At 47.5% G+C, this 17,042-nt stretch overlaps 1 protein-coding gene across 1 annotated transcript in view; it reads left to right on the top strand.

The window, feature by feature from the left end:
* Window positions 1-4,685: 4,685 nt before the first annotated feature.
* BMPR1B (bone morphogenetic protein receptor type 1B) overlaps window positions 4,686-17,042 on the top strand; it is a 355,830-nt gene continuing 343,473 nt past the window's right edge. Inside the window, exon 1 of the mRNA XM_074993577.1 lies at window positions 4,686-5,093. The gene's annotated coding sequence lies outside the window, so the exon portion shown is untranslated. The remainder of the gene's footprint in view (window positions 5,094-17,042) is intronic.

Below are 17,042 nucleotides of genomic sequence, written 5' to 3'. Positions count from 1 at the left end.
TCAGGGCAGGAGGTTGGGCAGTGGGGAGGATCTCATGGCACCTGGGCGGGGCAGGGCGGGGCGGGCCACCAATGGAGGAAACTAACTATGGCTGGACTGGGATGGTGGGATCTGTGTAGCCTGGCCACGGATTGCTCCCTGGAGCTGGCACACTTGCTGGTCCCCCTGCGGTCATTCGGGAGTAAAACTGTCCATGCTATCATAGCCCTCCCATTCTGTTTGATAAGAAACAATCATATTCCATTCACATCCCATTGACCTTGCAAAAGTAAACCCTGACCTTGCTTTAAGTTATAAGAGGAAGCTGCATTCCAAATTTGGTGATCCTAGCTCTTACTGTTTAGGAGGAGTTCTTGAAGAAACAGACACACAGAGACAGACAGACATGCACAAACTAGCTCAAATATATAGCAGTGGCAAAATGGCTTCTGTAGCAATGTGTTTAATTCTGATATTACAGAATTTGCACAGAAAATGAGGCAGTAACTGTGCTCTCACCGTAACTACCATACACACTACCGTATGTAGATTTTGATTCTGTGGCATTGTGCCTAATGAGGGCTGAATCTGGCCCAGGGTTGTGGACATTCAATTGTGTTTTATTGAGAGAATTAATGAGGAAATTATAGCATACATTAAGTGGGTGATCAGTATCTCTGCTAAATAAAATATTTGACAAAGTGCATATGGTAACTGTCATCCCTCTGAGCAGCAGAAGTTTTTCTAACTGGCTGATGATGCAGCGTATTGGGAGCTAAGGGCTGTTCTAAACAGCAAAAAGTACTGCTTTGGGGACCACATTATAATATGCATGTTATAGACAACACAGTTTGTCATTGTTTTCTTAAAGTGCAAAAATAAGTTATGGTACCACAGGATGACCACATAACAGGCTTTTAGCATACACTGCATGAGTCGTACTTACGAAAGACTAAAATATTATAATCTTGTGTCAAAACAAAGTATATTTTGCTGCATACGACCATAAAAATGTTTACTACTTCAATAGAGCAGGACGAAAGTGACATCTCCAGTGAGCAATGGGGAATAAATTGACTGTGCAGACTGACTTCCCCTTGTGAAGTAAGTAAGGCTACTGCATAACAAATAGATTTGATCAGTTTGATTGAAAGCAATACACAAATCTCAGATTCACTTAGCTCTTCAGATGATACAGTGCTAACAGTTTTGCTTTGGAAAGATGAACAATATTAACTTTTAGAAGACTGAAAATTGTTATCTTCTGTAAGCAAAGATAGGGAATAGTTTTGTCTTTCCTCCAGTGTTTATTCATATGTGATTACTGGAAACTTTCCCGTACTGACACACACAGCGTCTTAACGAGCTGAAGGAGGATTGCTGTGGTGTTTGGTGGTCTGAGGTCAGGGAGGTGAAAGCATACCACAAACTTGGCTGGAAGGCTTGAACTTTGCCAGGACACTCATGGTTTCATCTGTTTATGGTAGCAGTGACAGAAGATCCTGACAATTACTTATTCTCTGCTGGTGTGGCTGATAGCCCCAAATAGTGTCTTGTCAAATATACATCTCTTTTAATAGGAGCCATGTATCTTGAGTGTTTCATAAACTGTTGTTATAATGATATCTTATATAACTGGGAGCTAGTGACTGGTATTTGAAGTGGCTCCCTTAGAAAAGGCTAGTCAGAGATGCTAATGAGAAGAGAGAGACCATCATCCTTTTCTCTTATAGCTCAGTTGAACAATTAATATTTTTTGTGGTTCTAGTTCATACCATCTTAGCAGGGCAAGCCCTCTATGCTCTATCAACCCTAGGGAGATTAGTCTTGTATTTTCCAGAGGAAAACATCGTAAATGTTCCGTGCTGTTTTGTGTCTCCATCCATCTCTGTTTTAGGGCAAAATCTTTATTCTTACGAGTCTAATTGTCAGACAGGCATTTATTTACTTACCAGGGTTGAAAGAGGCCACATCCTTCTCCCTGTGCCAAAATCTGGGAAAAGGCCTGCATAATTTTGGACATCATTCACCCTTCACTTCCATTTATTTCATCCTTTGCCTCTACCTGACCTTCCTGTGTCTTCCTATATCTTTTCTCCCTGTCCTTACTTCCCTCCTTTATTTTCCTCATCCCTTCCTGCCTCTCTGTCTCATCTCCCCTTGATTTGCCTTCCTTACCTTTTTGCTGGGGAGAGCTGCTTGTGCATTTCTCATAATGGCATATCTTCCCCATTCCTTGTGGCCATTCCTTTTTCTGTAGCATCTTGGCAGAGGGAAAACAGAAAAGAATGCCAGAAGAGATGGAGCTGAAATTTCTCTGCTAAGGTGAGCAGTGCAGCTTTACATTCTGGGTTCCACCAGTATTATGGCAGGCCATGGTTGGGAAACCGGCCAAAAGAGGTGACATTTGAGCTGTCTGGGGTTAATTTGTGAATGTGGAGCTCACAAAAGTGGTTTGACAATCTTACATAATCCATATTCCTTGCAAGATTGCCTACATTTTTGTTTCTTACCACGGGCAGTAGTTTTAGCCAGGGCCCAGCAATGCAAAAGATGCACGAAAAGGCGAAAACTAATAAAATTTAGCCCAACATACCAGAAATGTAAACAAAGAGTCAGCTCTAGAAGATTTTGTAACTGGTTTGCTCATTTCTGTATAGGAATGTCCCAAAATCTTGAGGTGCTCTATTCCCCACTTCTTCCATTAATAAGCATGTTTGCTGGATGAAAAATACATTGATTCCAATGAGGCTGGCAAGGAAGGAGTGAAATACAATTGCACATGTGATTCTAAGAGGAATTTTTTTTTTATATTATGAAGATTAATTCCTCTCTGCATGTCAGACCATCTCAATTCTTGCTTTTGGAATTCTCTCCCTTATGGTCTGCGAACAACTAACTTCAGGGCACGGATAAGACTCTTGGCTTGTTTAGTTACTAGCTGTCAACATGAAAAATAGAACTGGTGACAGTATAAAATATTTTCTGTAACAGTAACACAGGACTACTTATATTGTAAGCTTTTTGGGGCTGGGACCATTTTCTTGTCTGTATAGGCTGAATCTCTCCAGTCTAGAACTCTCATCTGGCAACATCTGTAATCCTGCATAATTTTAGTTAGCTGGACAGCCACGTATCGTGGATGTGGCCAAATTCCCATGGTCCCATAAAGTTTGTTTATAGCCATCAGTCCTGGCTCTCAGTATTCAGTGCAGTTATTTAGATGTAATTTACCCCTACGTGTCTTGTAAGAGCCCAGGAAGCAATGAAAGTGTTGGTACTGTGCTGGATTAGAGAAATTCAACCTGAACAGTATGTAGCATGATGGCCGAGGCTAGCTGGTTAAAAAAGGGGCCAGTTTACTTCAAATCCCTGTCTTAGAGGACCCCAAAATGGACAGGATGGGGAGGGAGAGAGGATGCTAACTTTACTGATTGGCACTGTCACACCAAGTTACATGTCACTAGATTTTTGGTGCCCACCAGCACCAGATCTCACTATTGCCATCATAGGCAATGGTGTGGTGAGCTCCGTGTAACCCACTAGGCCACGAGCCCTGTAGACAAAAGCTGAGTTTGGGGTTTCTGCAAAAGCAAGTCTGGGAGTAGTTCCCTGGCCCCACACACAACAGTCCCCTCCTCCCCAAAGAGACAGCAGCACCCCATGGGCCAGGGCCCTTTCCCATTACCCATCCCCTCTTCTTTTCTTAATATTTTTGTCTCCATTCCAGGATAGTTTTGGGGAGGCTAGAGGAAGGGGCTAAGTTTCAGCTTTTAGCCAGGCCCCTCAAAACTTTGCAGCACTGACACTGTGGTTCTAGCTTGTAGGGGCTACCACAAGTTGAACCTCTCCAATGTGGAGCTCTGTTGTCTGGCAACATCTGTAATCTGGCATTATTTTAGTTAGCTGAGTGATTACTTACCATGGGCATGGCCAAGCTTCTCAGGGTCCCATAAAGTTTGTTTACAGCTGAGTCCTGGCTATGAATGTTCTGTGCTGTAATTTACCCCTAAATGTCTTCTAAGAGCCCAGTAAGCAGTGGAAGTGTTGGTAATGTTCCAGACAATACTGACCTCCCATGGGTCAGCAAATTCTCTTGTTCAGCACCTGTCAGGTCCTGAGGGTGCTGGACAACAGAAGTTCAACCTGCACAAGTATAAGAAAGGGAACACAGCAAGGAGGAGGCAGGACAGGTTATGATTTGAGGACATGTTATTTGTTGTTATAAATGCTATTTAACACCATGTGTCCAGTTTATCAGTTTGTAAACTGTCCCACTTCTCTCAACTCCTGTAGTCTTGTCACTGTGATCTGTGGTTATGTGGGAAGGAGCTGGGCCTTGCAAGTAGGTTAGGCTATGTCGATACAGCAGTGTTATTTCAAAATAGAGCATCTACCCCCACTAGAGCCTATTTGGCACCATTGGACACACTCTGGCTTATTTCATATTGAGGCACTACACGCTCTCTACACTGCCCTTCTTTCAAGATAGGTAAACCTCATTCCAACAGAAATACCACCCGTTTCAAAATTAATAGGAGCCAGCTGCTATTTTGAAGTAGTGGTTGTGTTGAGTAGAAGCTAGCCCAGCTATTGTGAAATAACTTTGCTGTGTAGACACGCTCCTAGTGATCAGCTGCTTTATTATGCTGGTGCCAGCGTGGGTGGTCAGCCCCACAGCAGCGGTGACTAGTTATGTGGTCTGAGCCCCTGTGCTGCAGAAAAGGTTCTTTCCAAAGCGAGAGCGAGATGGGAGGGTCAGGGGCGCAACCAGCAGGCCCTGCCTCTCGCCTCTGCCCCCAACGAGCGGGGCTGTGAGCCCCAGCCAGGCACTGGCGAGGCAGCAGCCCTCTTCTGGGCCGGCGGGAACTCAGTAGTGGCGGTCGGCAGGGCGGGGGGAAGCTTAAGCTCGCTTCGTTGCGCAGTTGGCTCCCGGGCTGTGCAATCACTAGTGGGAGCTGACGAGGGCAAGAGGGGAACAAATCTGCGGAGCCTGGAAGAAGCCGCCTGGCGAGGAACGGCCGCGGCAGCGGCTCACCCAACTTTACGGCGTAGAGCCGGAGCGGCGGCGGCGGCTCGCCAGCTTGGGGCCCGCGAAGCAGGCTGCAGAGGCGGTAAAGCAGCTCCCCGCGGGCGCGCCCTGGGGCCGGCCGGGCGGAGACGGGCTGGGGGGGGAGGCGCGGGCTGGTTGCTCCCGAGCCGGGCCTGGGGCTGCGTGCGGTCCCTGCTCCCCTCGCCCCCCGGGCCAAGCGGCGTTGGGATGCGGGCGCCGGGAGCCTGGCGGAGGCGCGCGGGCGCGCAGTAAAGGCAGCGGCGGCTCCTGGCGGCCCGGGCTGGGAGGGGCGGCAGCCAGAGGCTGCAGCAGGGGGAGCAGGTGACCGAGCCCCCGAGGCTGGTCAGGGCGCCGGGAGCGGGAGGTGAGCACACCGCGGGGGCGGGGGCTGCGCCTGCTTCGGGACGAAGCTTTCCAGCTCGGACTGCACCTGCGGGGGAAGCGTCCTGACCCGCCGCTCCCAGGCTGGAGCGCCGCCCCCTGGCGCTGCTGCGGCCCGGGAGCGCTGCGCTCCCTCTGGGCCCCACGCGCGGAGTTGGGAGCCCACCCGCGGCACCCAGCCAGGGCTGGAGAGCGTTGGCGCGCGGGATTTGGGGGGGGCCTTAACAAGCTCCCAAAGGCGCCTCGTATTTGGAAGTATGTCAGCGAACGCCAAGGGTGGAGGGTCTGTCTCCTGCCATCAAACCAGCGGGGAGAGTACTTGGCCTTCTCTGGTGTTGGGCTGGTTTGGCAAGGGCTGGAGGCGGGTTCTTCCTGCCTCACCCCCTTGTAATCCTATCCTGTCCCCATTAACACGAGCTTACAGAAAGGTTGGTGTCTTCGGTTTAACCATGGCACAGAAGGGGCCTCAAAGACTTCAGACAGTAATTGCACCTGTGCCTCCTATTACACCCCCCCCCAAAAAAAAAAAACACCCAACAACTCTCCCGCTCCCCTTTTTGGTCAGAATTGAGTACAGTGTTTTCAGTTAGTAATGGCGAATAATCTGTATTTTCCAGCCTGCCTTGGGCTGCCTCTTGGACATCAGATGAAGGACAGAGATTTTTGGTAGCTCCCAGGGCTTTAGCAGGAAGATCTTCCCCTTAAAGGCCATGAGCTGGCCTGCTCTTTGAGGGACAGCATTGTTAAAATGAGAATGAGTGAGTCACTGTGCACTCAAAGGTGCCTGTGAGGAGACGCAGAAATGTCTTTAAACTACCCAACCACACCTACAAATAAACATATTAAAATGGGAAAAACGTCTGTAACGTCAGCAAAGAACAATTGGCAGAAGAGAAGTAATTGGGTTCCATGTTGCATAGGTGGTTGTTAAAAGAGGGAACACTGGCTGAAAAAGTTGAAGTTAATCGAGGCAATTTATGTGGAATAACACTGAAATGTTAAATCAGCAGCTGGATATTAAAGGGATTCCTACATCTGTGTTCACCAAATCTACATTTAGTTTCTTAATTTCACACCTATCTTGGTTAGTAACAGAGAGTAAACCGTGCTAGTCTATACACTATCAAAACAAAAAGCAGTCAAGTAGCACTTTAAAGACTAGCAAAGTAGTTTATTGGTGAAATTTTTAATACTTTTCATTATTTGGAAAAAATGGTGGATGTCTCATCTAATGACCTTTGGGAAAATTTAGGGGTAAAACTTTTGTTCACCTCTGAGTTCTTGCTGCATTTCTATTACTTTAACATTTTTAGTGGTCATATAACTGTGCTCTGAAAAGAATATGCAAAGAGTGATTGTACATTGCAAAGAATTCTTCTAATCCCATTGGAAACATTTACTATAGAGATGATTATTAAGAATATGGTATTTTGGTTTCAAGTGCTTTAATGCCATTCAGTAAGTCATTGTAAATTCATACAAAACAATTGCTTTTTATTTTGTAAGTCTGCTGTTACCGTAGTGATGATTTCATGTAAAGCATACTTAAAATTACACAGCATGTTTAATTTACCATGACGTCAGACATATTTTGACAATCATGCAAGTACGGCTCACCTTTTTTATAAGTTTTAAATTTAACTTGATGTAAGAAAATTTGAGACACCATGTTATTTGTCTAATTTGAGAGGCTGTTTAGTAAGCCACTGGATCCTTTCCTTGTGGTCACATGTTAAAGTTTGATATGATAACGTTACTTGTGTCAAATGCCACTGGTGAACTTTTAATTACACTTTAATGTGCTTTTAAATCAAAATATCTGTTAAGATAAAATTTGTTTTATTGAAGACGGTAATGGTGAATGCTGAGAATTTATGAAAAAAAGATTTCTCTCGAATGCTTTCCTAGTTATTTGCAAATAGGTTTTGCCCCATGTGAAATACTGAAATATACCGTTGATCTATCAATCATAACAGAATGCTGAGTTCCACAGTTCATTGCTAACTGCTTGGAGAGCTTAATAAGAGCATTTCAGTTATTATAGGAAAAAGTACATAGTTAAAATGTATATTCTGTTATTTCCTCACATCATTGTACTTTTAAAATTACTGTATTTTTTTAAATCAAAGTGACACTAAACTATGGCTTGTGGAAAGTCAAAGAATGCATAGAGGTGCTATACTTCCAAAGTAGTTTGATATTATTATTAATACAGGTTGAGCCTCTCTGGTCTGGGACACTCTGCTCCAGATACATCTGTGGTCTGGCAAGACCTTGAATATTGCTGGACCAGAGAACCTCAGCAGCTGGGAGTGGGGGCCAGCTTGGAGTCTGGTGGCCTGGGGGGCTGTCTGCTGGGAGTCTGGTGGTCTGGAGGCTGGCAGCTAGAAGCCTGCCCAGTGCTAGAGCTGGGAGTGGAACTGGGCTAGTGGTCTGAGGTCTAGCTGGCATCCAGGAGTGGAGCAGGGCTGGGAGCCAGGAGCAAGGTGGGTCTGAAGTTGGGAGCAGATGCAGTGAGCAGCAGCCCCACACATGAGCTTGGAGGTTGGCAGCAGAGAGGGTGGCATTGAAGTTCTCTGGTTCAACCTGGAGAAGGTATGCCATGCAGAGGGCCAGTTTTAGGTGGGGGTCTGGAACAGATGACCTCCTAAGGTCCCTTCCAGTCCTATGATTCTATGAGAGGTCTCTGCACAACTTGTGTTCCGCATTAGTCTTGGGTTTTATTTAATTGGTGGAAACCAATGTATTTAGTGTTAGACGATCTGGTGTATTTAACTTATATAGGTCACCACATTTAAATTCAATGTTTGTTATTAAGAAGACCTTGCAATTATTTTGAAAGAAGGAATGCAGAATAATAAATCATGGGTCTTGACCTTTAGCCCACATTTTTAACTGTTAACTTCAGTTGAGCTACTTTTGATTTGTGTCTATGTGAGAGGAGAGTCTGGATCGTCAAGTGTGAGTTTTATAAGATTTTTGACCATATGCAGATTTGTATATAATACGATTCCCTTGTGAGGAACACCCTTGGTATATGGATCACTCCTGTGGTGTCCTTAGAGGCTGTGGCCCTGAGCTAGCAAAGTGCTTAAGAACATGCTGAAATTCAAGTTTGTGAGTAGTCCAATTGGAGGTGATGGGCCTACTTATATAATTGAACATTAAGCACGTGCTTAAGTCCATCCTTGGACAGAGGCCACAATGCTCATTATTTTTCCTGATTGAGCCTTCTGGGCTTGAAATTCTGTTACAAGAGAGCACTTGGTAGTGGCAAGTGACAGATTTACAAAGAACAGTTCACAAAGCCACAGCTTTCTAGCTTGTTTGCTTCAGAATTTCTTTTCTATATATCATTTCCCAAGAAACACACAGAAAGTGTGTGTGTGTGTTTAAAAGGAGCTGTTACTCAGCTCCTTCCCCCCACCCCTTTTGCCAAGATGCTGGTACTCAGTTCCAGCAAGTACAGACACAAAAAAATGTCTGAACAAAGCAATACGTAAGTGATCACAACCATTGCCAGGTATTTGGAAACAGTGAAAGTTAGAAGAAAGCATTTTTTTTCAGTTGGTGTATGAGCGTTCCCACTAATGATAAATGAGATGACTATAAACCTGTATGAAAAAAGTGACAGAACTAACGACTCACTTCTAATTTAAGTAGCTAGATGTTGTAAGCTTAGATTGTAAGCTTTTTGGGACTGGGATTTTATTTTTATTGTGCATCCACATCAGCTTTGGGCAAGATAGGTTCCAGGGGCTGGATTTGGCCCCTGAAGCCTTTTAATGTGGCCCATGGTAGATCCCTGGGGCTACAGAGGGGGCAGAGCTTCAAGTGCTGCCCTCACCCTCTCTGGAAATTCTCTTAGCTCCTATTGGCTGGTAATTGGACCATGGGAACTGAGAAATTGGGCTGTACTCATCAAAATCTTTCAGCTCCTATTGGCTGGTTTTTGGCTGATAGATACCGAGAGATATTGTTGGGGGCTCGGGCAATGTGCAAAACTGACCAATGGGAACTGAGAGATTTTCCTGAGGGTAGGGACAGTGCAGCACAATTTTTCAGCTTCCATAGACTGGGGGAGCCACATGGAACAGCCTTTGGAGTGGGGCTGCTGGCAATCAGGGAAGCCTGCCAGGGGGTGCTGCTGGCCCAGAGTTCCTTAGGTAGAGCACCTTCTGCCCAGAGTCTGCTTCTGGCACTACATTCCACTCCCTCCCAGACCCTGCATACCCCTGTTATGCTCCTCCCCCCAGACAGATTATGAACTCAGAATCAGGCCCTTAGGAAACAAGCATTTGTCCCCCCACAGGATCATTTTCTAGGAATTGGTGCTTGTTCTAAGTTTACTGTTTTTGGTTTTGTTTAAATGAAGATTTTAGCTATTCAGATTACAAAGATGCCCTTCTCTCTTGCTGAGTTTACATCTTGTTATTTTGAAACAGTAATGCAAAGAGAAGTGAAATTCTGTATTCACTTTAATTGGGATTTCCCCCCGTAATTATGAAACACTTCAAATTCTGTTTCCCTGTCTCAACTGAATAGTCCCGTGAAGTCAATGGGACTTCTCCCTTGAGTAATGGGCAGGAAATTGTAGTTTTAGTCAGAAGAGTGCAAGTAAAAATGACATCTTCAAGTTCCATATATAGTCATTCTCTGAGACTCCAGATCAAATTTATTGAGTATAAAAGTGTGACACTCAAGCAGTTTTCTTTGGATTTACATCAGCACTATTAATAATAATTGGGCAGCCAGACTCTACTGTAGCCTCATTGATAATCTGGTTGTTGCCAAGAGGTCTGTGGTGTTACAGTGACAGGTAGTAGACACATAGGACAGTAGAATGAAGGCTTGCCAAGAGAGGGGGGTGTGTGTGTGTGCGAGAGAGAGAGAAGGGGGGGCAATTGCACCAGAGACTGATGGAGTTAAGGGGGCCCGAGGCTGCTGGTGCCACCACTGCTGCTGTAGCTTTGCCTGGGGCCCAGGCCCTTTTAAACCATGCTGCTTTAACAACATGATAGGATGGGGAACCCTAGAGCTTGTATCCATGGAGCTGCAGTGTGGGAGGGGAGGCCAGAGGTTGTAACCGTGTAAGTGAGCGTGGAGGAGAGAGCTGGGCTGGGAATAGAAATGGGGACACAGCCTAGGAAGAGCAAGAGGGACGCAAGATCTGGGGTGCAGCCAGGCATGGGACTGCAGGCTGCGAGGGTCGAGGGGTGAAGAGGAGTGGTGGGGGCTGAGGTAGGTAGGAATGGCTGGAGAAAGGAGACAATTGGCTGGAGGGTGGGAGGCACAGGACTGCTTGGGGGTGCAGAAGTGGGCTGTGGGGAAGGAGAAAGGAAGGGGCCGAACTGGGCACAAGACCACTGAGGGGCAGAGCTGGGCAGGCGTGACTGGGGCAGCAGAGAATGAAGGAAAGATGGGAGAGGTACTTCCAGGTAGGTGGGGGAAGGGATTGTGACTGGCTAGGGGTCTTCTGAGGGGTGGTGTTTGGGGTTTCCATGGGTGGGTGGTGATGGAGGTGTCTGACTTGTAGCTCTGTCCAAGACAGAGGGACTGGCGGCCCATGGATTGGTGCTGCTGCTCTGGGGCCTGGAATTTGTGTCGGTGAACCTATAGAATGCATCCCAAGTAACTGCTGAGTTACTGTTAGAAACTAAGTGCAAACTGTAGTAAAAACTTATCTCAGTACTATGTGAGACGGTGACTAGCAAAGAGTGGCTATAATATGCTAAATCTGAATTAGGAGGTATTTTATTTTTATATTTAGATTATCTAATTTGGTTTAATTTAAAGTTGTATCCAAATATCAATGGAAATGCCAGCTCAGTTGACTATTCCCTTGCAGAATATGACGTTGGAGATGAGGGTTTGAATAGAAAAGGGTACTTTTTCCTTTTTGTCGTGTCCTCATGTATTGAACAAAATTATTTATACATTTACAAGGAGAATTTTATTTTCTTCCGTATCCGGTTCCTGGGGTGCCATATTTTAATACAAACCCTCATTTTCAAAGTAGGAAAATCTGGGTTCTCTTTCATAATATTTATGTTTCTTTTTATTAATTTTGCAGTTCTATGCGTGAATCATCTGCACTTGGTTTTTGACATTTTATATTTTTGTATCAACCTGATATAACACAGAGAAAAATCATTGTATTATGTACTCTATTTATAGAAAACTGCATACATAAAACTTAAGTATATTCTTTTCTTATGTATCAAAACAAATGCACAGTAAGTCAGCTTTATAATTAATAAATTAACTCTTGTATGGATTTACAAATTCATGGCTGGTTGTATGAATTGAACTTTATTGCCCTTAAAAGATTTTTTTAACAATCATTTAAAATTAGCACAGTGTTCCTTTTGCTAAAGTGGAAATACAGTGCATAGAGACCTGTCTGTGATGAAATAATATTTTAAATTTATACAACATAAAGAAGCTATTTCAGGTAATAAAGTGTTTGGCTCAGATTTCAAAGATATTGAGTTAAATCATTATAAATATTAATTAAATATATTTTTTCTATGATTGGATCATAAATTCATGTATGCTTGCCACTTTTCTAAAAAGAAAACAACATTTTGTAGGTGGCACATTTCAAATGTAAAAGCCAGTCCCCAACAGGGTGTGCTCATAAAATATGTAATAAAAGCATTGTTATCTGACATATTGGGGGACTAGAGGATGCTGGTTAATCAAATATTCCAATTAACTCTTGTGTGGGAAAGAGTGAGGGTGCCCACTGGAGGTGCAGGCTCTGGGATAGGGCCATGGATGAGGGGTTTGCCATGGAGGAAGGGTCTGGGGCATGGGAGGGGTTAGAGGCTGCTGGATCCAGATGTCACTTAGCATGAGTGGCTTCCTGGAAGCAAGGACATGTCCCTAGTATTTCTAGGTAGAAATGTGGCTAGGTGGTGCTTCATGCTGACTGTAGCCAGCTCGCAGTGGCCATGATCTCCAGCCAGTGGGAGCTGTGGAGCTAGTCTTTGGGGTGGGGCAGGGGTAGTGCATGTAGCCACCCAACTCAGTACCTGTTCCTTTGTTGTGGCTGTTCTTCTGCTGTGGAGCAGCAGGGCCATATCACTGCTTCCAGGAAGTCACAGAGGGCTAGATAGAGAGCCTGCTGGTCTTTCATCCACCAGACTTTAAACTAGACTTTCCAAGACGATCAAAAATACTGGTTTATGGGGCTTTCAGGTGGGTGAAGTGCCAGATAAAACAACTTATACTGTGTTTGTAAAAGAGGGACATTAGAAAAGAGCCTTTTTAAAAAATCCTTTTATTTCTTGAATCTGCCAGCACTTTTGCATGTGCACAGCTTCATATATATATTTGCAGGATTAAGCCTTTAATTAGAATTAACTTAATTTCCCCCTTTCCAGATTAAAAAAAAACTCCAGATCAATTAAAAGATCACAAGGTGGAGAGAACTAACTTTTGTGATTACTGTGCCGCTGAAAAGAGATGGTTTGATGGATACCCCATGATCAGTCTGTTAGTCACTTCCTTTGTCATCTTTAGCTTCTGTTACTCTTGCACAAATATGGAGGAGGATTGGCCCTAAATTATTGGAATACTGCAGATGGAGATGTATATTTTTCAAATGTGGGAGGTCATCTGTAGTCAAGAGGGTTGCTAATACCTTGGTTGGCAGTTCATGTGATCAATGATCTAGGCAGATTGTACTATTAAAATTGCTGTTGAACATATATAATTTTGTTTAAATTTTGGAGGATTAATAGTCTCTCTTTTTTTGCAAATCAAAAGTCCATTAAAATATTTTGCTTTGCGTGGCAGCAGTAAAATGTAACTACAAAGCTTTACTTTTCTTACGAAGATTTAAAAACCCAGTTCACAGTTTGTTCTTAGTGTGAGAAAGGTAAACATGTCTCCTGTTTGTGTTTATGTAACTTTTAAGCACAGAAATAAAACAATATTTATAATCAGATATTTAAAATTCAGTTCTTCCTCTGTGTACCTGCAAAGTTTGCCGACTGGGAGAGGTGCTCTCTTTCTCATGCATATGCATGTGTATCCCCATTTTCCAGGTGGAGAGCATATAGTAAACTCTTTCATATCTGGCAGCCCTGCGACCAGGAGGTTGCTGAATATTCAAATATGCTGGATAATAGAGAGGTATACCTAGCAATGCATAACACTAAAGAAAAACATGGTTTGATATTAAGAAACAAACAAAAATGTGTGCAGAGTACTTTATTTACCAACAACAATAGTATTGTACGCTGCAAACATACTGTATTTGCTGTATTTATTTGCATTTACTTTCACTAGACTATATTTACAGAAAACATAACTAAAATGTACTTATGGTTAAAATGCTGGTTATCTGAGAGTTCAAGATGATAGAATGCTGGATATGAAAGAGTGTTTTGTAAATGTTCTTAGAAGCTACATGTTCTCTAGCTAAATCAGATCAAACATATTGGCTATGTTTACACTAGCACACTATGTCGAAGTAGCCTATTTCGAAGTAAGAACATCAAAATAGGCTACTTCGATGCTTATCGTCTACACATCCTCCAGGGCTGGTGCCATTGATGTTCAGCGTTGAAGCAGTGACGGGGAACATCAAAAGGAGCCACCCTGGAAGGAAATACGGAGCATCCACACACACAAGTGCTCCCTGTCGAAATAAGGGGCCAGGGAAGCCCGTGGACCGGGTCACAGGCTGGACTAGCACTTCCGGGTCAACAGCAAGCCGCTCCTTTAAAGGGCCCCTCCCAGACACACCCGGCCTGCACAGCACGAGGTCTGCAGAGTGCTAGCCACACTCTCACAGACCGGCACACAGCAACTATGGACCCCCACCAGCAGCATCAGCAGCAGCAGCTGGAAGCCTTCCATGTAGTCACCCAAGGAGCAAGCGCCCTGCTAGATGCTGCACAGGAGGCCACCCAGCACCTCCTGGCAGAGGAGCCCTCCCAGGGGGCAAACAGGGACACCCATGACCACTGACTGGGATCACCTCTTCCTCCCCCGCTGGGTGCTCCGCCACCTCTGGAGCTACTCCACTAGCTCCGAGTGGTGGGAGCACCTGGTTATGGGGGAATGGGATGATGACCAGTGGCTGCGGATCTTCCAAATGCGCCATCAGCCCTTCCTGGAGCTCTGCCAGTGGCTCACCCCCACACTGAGGCACCAGGACACCTGGATGCGGTGCACCTTCCCTGTCGAGAAGTGGGTCGTGATAGCCGTCAGGAAGCTGGCCACTCCAGACAGCTACCACTCCGTGGGACACCAGTTTGGAGTGCGAAAAGCCATGGTCGGGGCCATCGTCATGGAGGTAAGGAGGCCTGGGCACGCACCCACTGGGAGGGTGGGGGCTGGGGGCCCTAGGGAGGGAGGGGCCCGGGTGTGGGGCTGAGAAGGGAGGGTGCTGGGGAGGGGATACCCGGGGAGGTGCCCAGGAAGAAGACCTAGGTGGAGGGGCCTGGGGCACCCTGCAAACCCTCATGGGCGCTTGTGGTCCCTCCCCACAGGTGCTCTGTGCGCTCAATGCCATGCTACTGCAGAGGGTCGTCCGACCTGGGGACCTGGATGCAGCCATCGCTGGATTTGCTGCCATGGGGTTCCTGAACTGCTTTGGGGCCCTGGACAGGACCCACATCCCCATCTGTGCCCCAGACCACAGTGGGTGGAGATACATCAACCAGAGGGGCTACCACTCCGTGGTCCTGCAGGCCATGGTGGACAGCCGGGTCTGCTTCCAGGATGTCTGTGTGGGCTGGCCCGTCTGCACACACGACGCCCGTGTCTTCCGGAACTCAGGCCTGTGCCACCGGCTGGAGGCAGGGACCCACATCACCCAGAGGGAGATCCCACTGGGGGACACCACCATGCCCCTCTGCCTCATGGCAGACACAGCCTACCCCCTCCAGCCCTGGCTCATGCGCCTGTACACCAGCCACCTCCACCTCAGGCAGGAGCGGTTCAACGCCCGCCTGAACCACGCCTTCTAGGTGGTGGAGGGGACCTTTGGCCACCTGAAGGGCCACTGGCGGTGCCTCCTTGCCCGCCTGGATGTCGGCCTCCAGAACATCCCCCAGGTTGTGAGCATGTGCTGCATGCTCCACGATATTGTCGAGAGCAGGGGTTGGGCAGTCGATGCTGGTGTGGGCTTCCCCCAGCCGGCCGCTGCACCCAGTCACCAGGCCCCCCATGAGGGGGTACGGGTCTGCGAGGCCCTGCGGGCCCATTTTGATCAGGGAGATCCTTGAGCAGCTCCCTGGCCTTCCCCAGAGGGGGTCCCACACACCGCCCACACTGCCCGCACACCGCTCCCACCGTCCACACACCATCCCCCAACAAGCGCACCTCTCAGGTTCTTTGGAAAATGAAAGTGTGAATTATTGAAAACTGGTAACCGTGTTATGTGCACAACCAAAACTGCAACCAATATACAAAGGAGTACAACTATATACAAATGGGGGCCCAACTATATACAAGGGGGCCACCAACAGATGGCTTGGCCAGTGGCCCATCAGTCTGGGGTAGGTGTAGAGGGGGTACGACTTCCAGTGGGTATGGGTGGCAACCCCCACCTTGTCCACGGTCCCCGGTGCAGTCGGCTGGGGGCTGGGAGGACTGGCAGGTACCGCTAGGATGTCTCCACTGGCTGGTCTTCAGCCCCAGTGGGCTCCAGTCCTGGGGGGCTGGCAGGCGGCACAGCAGGTGGGGCGCCATGCGGCGCAGCAGGCGGCACAGCAGGGGGCTAGGCAGGTGGGGCAGTGAGGGGCATTGGGTGGAGCGGCATGGAGGGCAGTGGGAAGCGGGAGCTGGGCGACAGCCTACTGGATCGACCTGGCTATGTCCCGGATTACCCCCATGAATTCCTGCCATGCCACCCAGCGCTGAGTGGACTCCTCATGGTCGAACCAGTCTCTCTCCTCGGCCACCTCCATCTGCTGCTGGAGAGCTGCCAGGAGCTTGGGGTCTGCGGGAGCCATCCTCTGGGTCCAGCGGTGGCGTGCCCATCCCGCTGGCCTTGGGGGTGTCCCCAGGTGCTGGTGTTGACTGATCTCTGGCGGGCTCTCAGGGACCACAGAGGGTGCCTCGTTGCCTGGGGTCTCGGATGGTGCAGCTGCAGAGAGGGAGGGGAAGGCTGTTAGTACTGTGCCCTGGCCCGTGGCCCATTCCCTTTGCCCCTGCTTGGGTGCTGGGTCTCCATCCCAATCGGTGGGTGTGATGTACCTTTCGGGTGTACCAATTGCATGGTCCCCTGTCCTGGGGTTAGGACATAGTGCTGTCCAAGGGTGTGGGTGCTGATGGGCACTGATGGCCATGCTGCCATCCTGGGGCCATGCTGTGGCTGGGCAATTGCAGGTCAGGGTCTGCTGGGGGTGTGTGAGGTTCCCGGTTGTGTCTGGTGCCCCTGCCCTGTGGCCCGGGGGTGTGTGCCCTGGGGGGTAGGTACCTGACCGTCCATTGCTGTGGTCAGGGGAACCCTGTTGGGCGAACACCTGGCTGGTGCTCTGGAAGAGTAGGTGTATGAGGAGCCCGCCCCCCCCCCCCCCCGCTGGACCTCTCCGCCGCCGTCCCGAGGTGGGGGGGGTGCTCCTCAGGTGGGCCCTGAGATGCAGGGCTGGCCTCCAGGCCGGATTCC

Source organism: Carettochelys insculpta, chromosome 4, assembly GCF_033958435.1.
Source record: "Carettochelys insculpta isolate YL-2023 chromosome 4, ASM3395843v1, whole genome shotgun sequence".
Classification (NCBI taxonomy): Eukaryota; Metazoa; Chordata; order Testudines; family Carettochelyidae; genus Carettochelys; species Carettochelys insculpta.
This window is presented reverse-complemented; position numbering and strand designations above follow the sequence as displayed.